This window comes from Chiloscyllium plagiosum, unplaced genomic scaffold, assembly GCF_037043375.1.
Source record: "Chiloscyllium plagiosum isolate Xiang-an unplaced genomic scaffold, Cpla_swu_hap1 HiC_scaffold_46, whole genome shotgun sequence".
In the NCBI taxonomy this organism is placed as follows: Eukaryota; Metazoa; Chordata; class Chondrichthyes; order Orectolobiformes; family Hemiscylliidae; genus Chiloscyllium; species Chiloscyllium plagiosum.
In genome coordinates this window covers 60,552,278-60,562,352 of record NW_028270184.1, presented here as the reverse complement: position 1 = coordinate 60,562,352, position 10,075 = coordinate 60,552,278, and positions in this window count along the sequence as shown.

The window sequence follows — 10,075 nt, the reverse complement described above, 5'->3', positions numbered from 1 at the left end:
CTTGTGGCAACATTTCTCTTCATTGCTTACTTCACCTCCATGTCTAACACTGTTACTGACTGAACAAACCTGTGTTTGAACCAAACCTGCTAATGTTCAGTGGCTCCCTCTCCTGCCACTTGGGTTTAACTCTCATCTTGGAATGCTGTCTCGTATTACTGCGGGAATGCCCACAAAGGACTCAGCCTGGAGTCTGTATCCTGAGATACACAAACCCCATTTATTTCCTTCTTCATATTTCATTCTGGTTATTGAATTCTCAGTTTCAATCCAATCTCCTGTCATGCTCTTCAACATGCCCATGTGGGTGGACAAGAGGCAGCTGGGATTTAATGATGGGCGACACGGTGGCACAGTGGTTAGCACTGCTGCCTCACAGCGCCGGAGACCCGGGTTCAATTCCCGCCTCAGGTGACTGACTGTGTGGAGTTTGCACGTTCTCCCCGTGTCTGCGTGGGTTTCCTCCGGGTGCTCTGGTTTCCTCCCACAGTCCAAAGATGTGCAGGTCAGATGAATTGGCTATGCTAAATTGCCCGTAGTGTTAGGTAAGGGGTAAATGTAGGGGTATGGGTGGGTTGCGCTTCGGCGGGTCGGTGTGGACTTGTTGGGCCGAAGGGTCTGTTTCCACACTGTCATGTAATCTAATCTAATGGAAGTGGGGATTAGAAAGAAGCATGAGGAGAGGTGACAGCAAAGACAGTTCTCATTGTAACAGCAGAGCTTCTCTGTGACCCAGGGAGTGGTGAGGCATCTGAGTTTATGGGGGAGGCAGATTCAATCAGGAATTTGGGAAGACACTCAGACACTTAAACACTGACCTACCCATCTGATCGTTAACTCAGACAGATAGACAAATAAATATGCACATTTAGATAGCACCTTTGATGATCTGGGTCAATGAAACATGCTTCGAAATCAATTATTTCAACTTCAACTCTGAAAACACAGGCACAAAGCTTCCTGCTTGTATCAGGTTGTCGCTCAGCTTCCTCTTTTCTTGAGAAAAGAGTTTTAAGCTGTTTAGCCATTCCTGTTGATTGAAACCTTGTAAGATGTATGACTGAACCTTTATTTTCCTGTTCCCTGTAAGCGACATTAGCAGCAGAAACAGCTCCTGACCTGTGAGGGGGTCTGGTTGGAGTATTTGTGTTTACAAATTCATTCTCACCCTCACGTACTATGTGAAATTGCTGTAAAACTGAAGGAAAGGAGTGAGTGAGCACCCACACAAACACCAAGACAGCGTGTGTACCTGAGCTGAATGAACCTGGCATGAGGAAAATGTGACGACAATCACAACCATTTAGCATCACAGAATCCCGTAGGGGCAGAAAGAGGTTATTTGGCCCATCGAGCCTACAATGAACTGCTCTCCCACCCTACCCCCATAACCCCACATTTATCATGGCTAACCCAACCCGCCGAACCTGCACACTACAGGCTATGTTAACATGGTCCTGACACAAATGCTCTGTTTTTAAAAATAAAATCTGGGGGAAACTGCAGCCAGAAAGATTTCCAATTATTTCTGGACAAAGAGAATTCAAAACTCACGCCACTGACCCAGGGGGCGCAGTGAAGTCACAGAGGTCTGGGAACCATCAGAAATGTAACAGGTTGTGAGCAAGGTGGGGGTGAGACAAGGACAAAAAGACAGTCTGTCACACGGGGGAAGGCAGGGGAGATTAAACAGCAGAAATGGTCGTCCCGCAAAGCCATGGGGAATGGAGTTAGAGCTGGAAAAGAAACCAGGAAAAAAGGTATGAAGCTGTAAAAGAAATACATCATAAAAACAAATTATAACAACATAGAGGGCAGAGTACACAGTCTGAAATTGTTGCTCTCATCGGTGAGTACAGAACGTTGTAAAGCCTAGGTAGTTCTATTACAAGCAACACATTCAGGATGGGCCAAGTGACCTCGACATGTGCTGTCAGTCTCTGATTTTTTTTCTGACATTTGGAGTTCAAGTCTGATGATGTTAATAAATTTTCAAATTGGACTGGAGTTTAATATTCTGGAGATTTGTCAAATAAATCACTCTGCAGACCTTAGTCCATAGCCCTGCATGTTCGAGCATTTCCATTACATCCATGTCCTGCTGGTGGGATAGGATATACAAGGATGGTCATGGTGGTGTCTGCGACATTGTAAGGTATGATTCTACGTGTGTAACTGTGTCAGGCCGTTGCTTGACTAGTCTGCGTTCCAATACGATGTTGGCGGGATGAGAAACTAGTTGGAGCTCCTCTGCTCACCAGTTCCTTTCCTTTCTGCTTTTTAAAAATTTATTTCTCTCTCACTCACCCCCTTGCAGTCTCTGACACAAATGTCTCAACATGTTATCAGGATAACCCTGTATCCCGTGCCTCATTATTTTCTGAATAAGCCTTCCATGGGGAACCTTACCAAACACATTGTTAAAATCCTTATACACCACATCCACTGCTCTGTCCTCACCAATGTGTTTGTCACATCCTCAAATTATTCAATAAGGTTTCTGAGGCATAACCTGCCGCTCACAAAGCCATGCTGACCATCTCTAATCAATCTATGCTTTTCCAAATAATTATAAATCCTGTCTCTCTGAATCCTCTCCAATAATTTGCCCACAACTGATGTAAGACTGACTCATCGATGATTCCTAGGATTATCTTGATTGCCTTTCTTGAATAAGGGAATAACGTTTGCCACTCTCCAATCATCTGGTATGACTCCAGCGGACAGTGAGGATGCAAAGATCATCGCCAAAACACAGTAATCCCTTGCTTCCCTTCCCATAACAACCTAAGTTATATCCTTTCTGGCCCAGGGGACTTATCTATCCCCATGAGTTTTCAATATGATCAGCACATTCTTCATCTTAACATTAACCGGTTCGACCATATCCGCCTGTTTCACGCTGTCCTCACAAGGAGCAAGGTCCCAATCACTCTGGAATACTTAAGGAGCTCTGCTACCTGCTCTGACTCCTGGCATAAATTTGCTTCACTAAAAGGGGTATAAATGTGGAATTATGTCTCAGCACTGAATTAATGTAAAGATATTGCAGTTTACAATCACTCGATTACTTTGAATATTGAACTGTATTTTAACTGAGAGAACACAGTTGAATTGATTTGATTATAGTTCACTTCATGCTAACATTTATTGTATTTCGAACCACAATAAGAGTTTCCTTTTTACATATATATAACTTACTAAAAATTCACCGCACGTTTATGTACAGAAAATAGAATTAACATCTGCTTGTTCCTTCCTTTTTCAATAACTGTTCAGTTTGTATTTGTGGAAGTTGTACATTCTTGAAATGGAGGGAAATTGTAGTCAGCGGAATATTCACATTGAATGACTGATGCATTTTTAAAATCAAAGTACAATGATCACGCAGTTTTGTCAATTTGTCTTTCAAAGAATTGTCATGAGATTCCTATTTATTTAAGACCACCATTCCTTTATTCTATTGTTATTGTAAAATATTGTTTAATTTCCAGTCCATTACACACAGAAACTACCTAATTAATTCCCATTCAAATTACTACAATAAACAACTGATAGTTTTCATTTGAGTAACCACATTAAACATAATATTACAGTCCTGCCAGTCCTGAGTGGGAACATTATGAAAGGAACTTGTGTAGCTGTGGTAGTGTCTCTATTACTAGACTCGAGGGAAGGTTTCAAATCAAATCCTTCAACAGAAATATATCAAGAGTCGCTCTGAATGTTGATTAGAGAGTACCTAAGCACAGACTGAATTGCTTTTCAATTCAACATTAGATCTGCTTCTATCTATTATACCAATAATCACAAAATCTGATACTTATTTGTGACAGGTTACCAAGAAATATGTGTACAGGTATCCCCCACTTTTGGAAAGTTCGCTTTAGCCACTTTGTTTTTACAAAAGACATACATTTATCCCTGGTTTCTCGAACTGAAAGAAATCTGAAGAGGATTTTCACTTTTACGAAGAAAGGGGAGGTGTTTCCCATATAAAGTAATGCTTCTTCGATTTATGCATTTACAGCTTATAAAAACGTTTCATAATAATGCTTCACTTTCGGATAGTGTGGATACCTGTCTCTAATTCTGTTGCTTATAAGTTCCTGGAGAATATTTGAAAATATTGCAGAATTAAAGATTACGATGTCTAAGTAATGAGATAGATCTATTTTTTGTTGCAAAGGGACAAGTCCAAATAATTGAAACACATTAAAAATGTTTCTCTCGTGCTATAAATTTGAAATAAAGTTGATATCTTCTTCAGTAAACTAACAAATGCTCCCACCTATTACTTGTCAGTCAGCTGGTTACCTACTTTGTAACTAAATGTTGTGATTAATCTAAATATTACTCTGTTCTTTGAACAAAGTGAATTTGTAATTGTTGTTTAATTTATGAATAGCTGAAAATGTGTTGCTGGAAAAGTGCAGCAGGTCAGGCAGCATCGAAGGAGCAGGAGAATCGACGTTTCGGGCATGAGCCCTTCTCCAGCATCTGCAGTCCTCACTTTCTCCTCGAATTTATGAATAGTCAGAAAATTGTTTTATTTTTCCATTCACCGGTTCATTTTGACCGTAAGGTTGAAATGCTTTGACAATATTGGAGTGTGTTCATTTAAAAATAAGGTTTGCACATCTCTCACATATCTCATTTCTTGCATTATGATTCAAGAATGTTTCCTCGTGGAATTCTAGAAAATTTCAAATATTTGTTGACTTCAAATAAGATCTTTAACACCCAATCATCAATCTGTTGTTAATGTTTCAGCTGTTTACATTGACATTGGTTAGGTACTCATTCAGAGAGATCAACTGACAATTATAAACTATTTGCAGGATTATTGAATTGAAAGAAAGATACAAACATTTTTTTGGAAAGAATTGCTTTTTCATTCAAATGTGTAGGTTGTTCAAGAATTCTATATCGCCTTCCATTGTTTTTCTTGTCGAGAATGCAAATTTATAATTCATATGAATTTTAATATGTTCTGTATTTTGAGATTTGTATCAGATTTAAGAAGAGGGGCAAATAACATGAGCACTTCAGGGAATAGAACGCACAGTAAATTAAATTGACAGAGGCAACTTTTAGTATTATCTATGAATATTCAGTCAAATATTTCTAATGTCAAGAGCGTCGTGCTGGAAAAGCACAGCAGGTCAGGCAGCATTCGAGGAGAAGCAAAATTGATATTTTGGGCATAAGCCCTTCATCAGGAATCTTTTCTGATTTTCTGATTTTCGGCCTAATGCCCGAAAGATCGATACTCCTGCTCTTTGGATGTGTCTGCCCTTTTCCAACGCCACACACTTGGCTTCAGCTTTCCTCACTTTCTCCAAATATGTTTAATGAACATGAACTGAAAATGTCAGCATCAACAGTTGAACAAGACCAAATTATCACTTTTTTTGCAATATTCATGGTGAAAACCTGCTTGAGAACATGCAACAAATCAGATCGAACAATATCTCTTGCCGTTAGACCCCTTGGCCATTCATAGTAAAGAATAACCATGCTTTGAACAACCAGTATGGTGTATAACGACTGAACTGAAATACCAGAGGACAACGATTGTACTTATTGGAGGGAATGATAACCAGATCCTTACTGTGATAGTGGGGATTGATCTCAGGAACAAGAAGATATTTACTGTGATTATTCCACAGCGCAGTACTTAGATGGTCATGAAGATCTTTGTGTGGCTTTCTGTGCAGTGTTTTGTTTGAACAATGATTTCAGTAACATTGAGATATTTTACAAGATTGACAATTGACTGTTAAAGATAAGTTTTAAAGGCAACATTTTAAACAAATTGTCAGTTTTGTTTAGCGAAACACAATTCCAAGTTTACAGAATCCCTACTGTGTGGAAACAGGCCATTTGGCCCAACAAGTCTACACTGACCTTCCAAAGAATAATCCACTCAGAACCACTCTGCTTTCCGATTACTGGACATTTATCCCTGACTAATGAACCTAACCTACACATCCCTGAACAGAACATGGCCAATTAACATAACCTGCACATCTTTGGTTTGTGGGAGAAAACCAGAACATGCAAACTCCACACAGCCATGTGACCGAGGATGGAATCGAACCTCCGTGCATAACACTGTAAGACACGAGTGCTAACCACTGATCTGTTCTCAACGCCCAGATTCCATGCAAGAAGTGAGATAAGTGAGAGACGTGCAAAGTCAAATTTCAAATGAACACTCTGATATTGCCGAAGCATATCAATCTTACATTCAATATAAATAGGTGAATGGAAAACAAAAAAATAAAACTCCCTGACAAATCATGAATGAATAATAATTAGAAAATTAATATGATCAAAGGACACAACAATATTCAGGTGAATTGCATTGTTTAACAACAAATTTGGGAATTAGCTAATTAATGAATAACGGGAAGTGACATTTGTTTATTTTACTGATGAAGAAATTGACTTGCTTTTCATCTTTGTAACACTACAGAATAGCGATGTATGTGCCTGAAATGTTTGAATTAAGATCTTTCCAATTAAAAAAAAATCAGTACGAAAGTCTTCATCTTTAAGACTGCAAAATTCTCAAATACTTTCCAGGAATTTAGAACCAGCAGAATTAGTTAATTTGGTTTCTGGGAACTCGAAGTGAATAAACAGCAGATTCTGTGTATTAGTCATTCAGTGCGATTATTCAGCTGAAGACAACATCCCTTCTTTGCAAAAATGCTCAACTTCGAAAAATTCAAAATGCATTTTCATTGTTTAATGAAACAATACAGAGATGTTAATTCTTTTTTCATTTGACTTAACAAAACGCAGGAATTTTACATGATTTTGTTGCATGAAAAATACTTAAATCTTATTGTAATTATAAATACAATAAATGTTTGCATCGAAGTGAAATATATTGAAATGAATTCAACTACGTTTCTGCGGGTAAAATAAGAATTAATATTAACAATGATTGAGAGATTGTACACTACAATATATTTAGTTATTCATGGAAAGAGCCGTAATTCCACATTTACGGCATATACTGGATTGAATAATTATTAGATATGAGCAACAACTGAATTATAAAATTCGATCAATGAATTTAGAAATCATGAGAAATCTCGTTTTGCTATGTGACTGAGGAATATGTGCAAACAAACAGGAATTATTGCAATGAAAAGTAATTGCAGGTCTGTGAATTTAAAGTCAGTGATTACGGTGATCATTCGTGTAAGCAACCATGAGACATTTACAATTAATGTTGCATGGGAAGTCCTTGGATCCATTGTGGGATACTTGACCTGAAAAAGAAAGTTGCATATTCTGAGTGTTGGTACTCAGAAACAATTGGTTAAATTAAAATGTGAATCTCACTTTCCTTGGTCAAAACACTTTCTTAAATAACTGCGCAATTATTATCATGACAATGACTTGATAATTAATGTTGTAATATGAGCAATTAAAATGGTTTAACATTTCAAAAACACTTTGCTGTGATGCTGATTGAATATTTATTAAAATTGGTAAATTGTGGAATAAGATATAGGAACTAGCTTTATGAATTGAAGAAAAAGTGAGCCATTCAGTGATTATAAAACAAATCGTCCTTTCTTTACTAAAAAATACAGGTAACACAAGAAATATGAATTTCCATCAAATGGTTTCTTCATAGAGACATGTTATTTTAATTTAGATGATTAATATTATGATCAGAGTTCAGACATTTGTGTCAGAATGTGGACGAAAATTAATAGATAATGAAAGTGAGCATGAAAGTGAACAAATGATGCAGTCAATGACATTTGGTATATAAATAAATTATAATAATTGTGTCATTGTTGTACAATGTGAATAATGTTGGAATAGAAAAGACAACAAAATCAATATGTTCAAAGCAGTTCTTTTCTTACAATGAAATCAAACCAATAATCATTTTGTAGAGCGCATGATTTGAAAATAAAACAGTCATTTAATGTGTTATATAAACTGAAGACTACTTCTGTTTTGCAAAAATGGAGACTTCCACAAATTCAAAATTTAGGTTTGCTGAAATATCTCTTGCACACAAATTTAAAGTAAGTAAACTTACAGATTTTTAGAATGACAAAAAGTTTGTTGTTTGCATGATTGCATTAGAGTCAATATCCGTGGTAAATTAGAAGCATTGTTTTAAGCAACATAAATCATCTTTAACTACTGAACTGACATAGAAGATATCAATTGCACTTGTTGCATGGAATAGTAAACAAATGCTTACTGTTGTCATTGGTTTCAGGAGCAATAAGGTACTTACTCAGGTTATTCTACTGAACAATAATCAGATGGTGATGAAAGTCTTTGTGTTGCTCTGTTTAGTGTGAACATTGGTTTCGATAAAATTGAGATATTTACATGAATTAGGAACAGATTGATAATTGGATGCGAATTATCTGATTTAAAATCAGATAGTTTTTGATATTTCCGAGGATTGCTGAGTGAAACGTTCTTAAACCATCATGCAATCTCTGGGATAAGTGAGAGTTTGCAAATCCAACTTTCAAATGAACACAACCTGATATTTTCACACCATTACAATGTCACATTCAATATAAATAGATGACTGGACAGCTAAAATCAAATCTCATACAATTCATAAACTGACTAGTAATTAAAAATTGATAAATAATATCAAGTAGCATTTGTTTATTTTACTGAAGAAGTAATTGATCTTTTCTCATATTTATAGCACTGGAACATAAAATTCTATGTGTTGTTTTAACTAAGATTACAGAACAAGAGAAAATTAATGACTATCATGACTTCGTATATTTCAGCTTTATGACTGCAACATTCTCAAATATTTTCCGAGGAATATTGATTGAGTGGAATTAGATACATCTTGTTATTAGTGACCAGAAGAAAGTATATAGCAGATACTGTGATTATTGGAATGAACGATGATACCTCCTTATAATCTACTGATTTTGTAATTGGATACACAGCAAGTGTCAGCATCGAAGTAAACTATAATCAAATCAATTCAAAAATCAATTCAATTATAATCAAATCAATTTAAAATTCTAAGTTTGAAATAAATACAATATTCACAATGATTGAGAGATTGTATTTTGCAATGACCTTGTACGGAAGCATAATTCCTCACTTATACCCCTTACTGGATTGCACAATTATTATATATAAGATATATTAGCAACAAAGGGATTTTAAAAATCAGATTCGTGAATTTGAGAATAATGAGATATTCCATCTTGATATTAGACTGAGTAATGTGTAGAAATGAAGAGTAATATTGCAGGGAAAAGGAATTGGAGGTCTCTGAATTTCAAAGGCTGAGATAATTATTATCATTCAAATGAGCAAAAGTCAGATATTTACAAAGAAGTTTGCAAGGGATATTATTGGTCGTTTTGTATTTGGATTGGCAGGAACAAATAGGTATTAATATAGTAGCCTTGACAATAAGAAATAATGAATGAAATTTTTAAAAACACTGCATTTTTACAAAGTCTAAGTTAAATTGCTGTCTAATTATTGTAACTGATAAATGCCTTTATATTCCTGACAGATAAATTGACTTAATATTTTTAAAGCATTTTGCTCTGATGTTGGTTGGATATTCATTAAGATTAAGAAACTGAAAATTAAAGCATAACACTAAGCTGGATGGTGTGAAAAAAATCATTCAGCAACAATTGAAAAAAAAATTGTTCAAAAATGCAGGCAATGCAAGCATTATATGCTTTCAATAGCTTTCTTGAAGAGTCATGTCGACTTTGTTAATGTAATTTTTATCACAATAAATGTCTCGATATTTATTTCAGAATTAGGAGGAAACAAATTAGGCCATGAAAGTGACTATTATTGTGAACAAAAAATAGCGTCAATGACATTTGGTACGGAAAGGACTTCTCATAATTGTGTGATTATTATTCACTGACAACTAACATGGAAGGAAAAGGAAAATTGTCAACATTTCCAAGCAATTTTTTTCTTATAATGAAATGAAAATAAAAATCATTTTGGAGGGCACATGGTTTGAAAAAAAGAAACAATCACATCAATAGACAATAGACAATAGGTGCAGGTG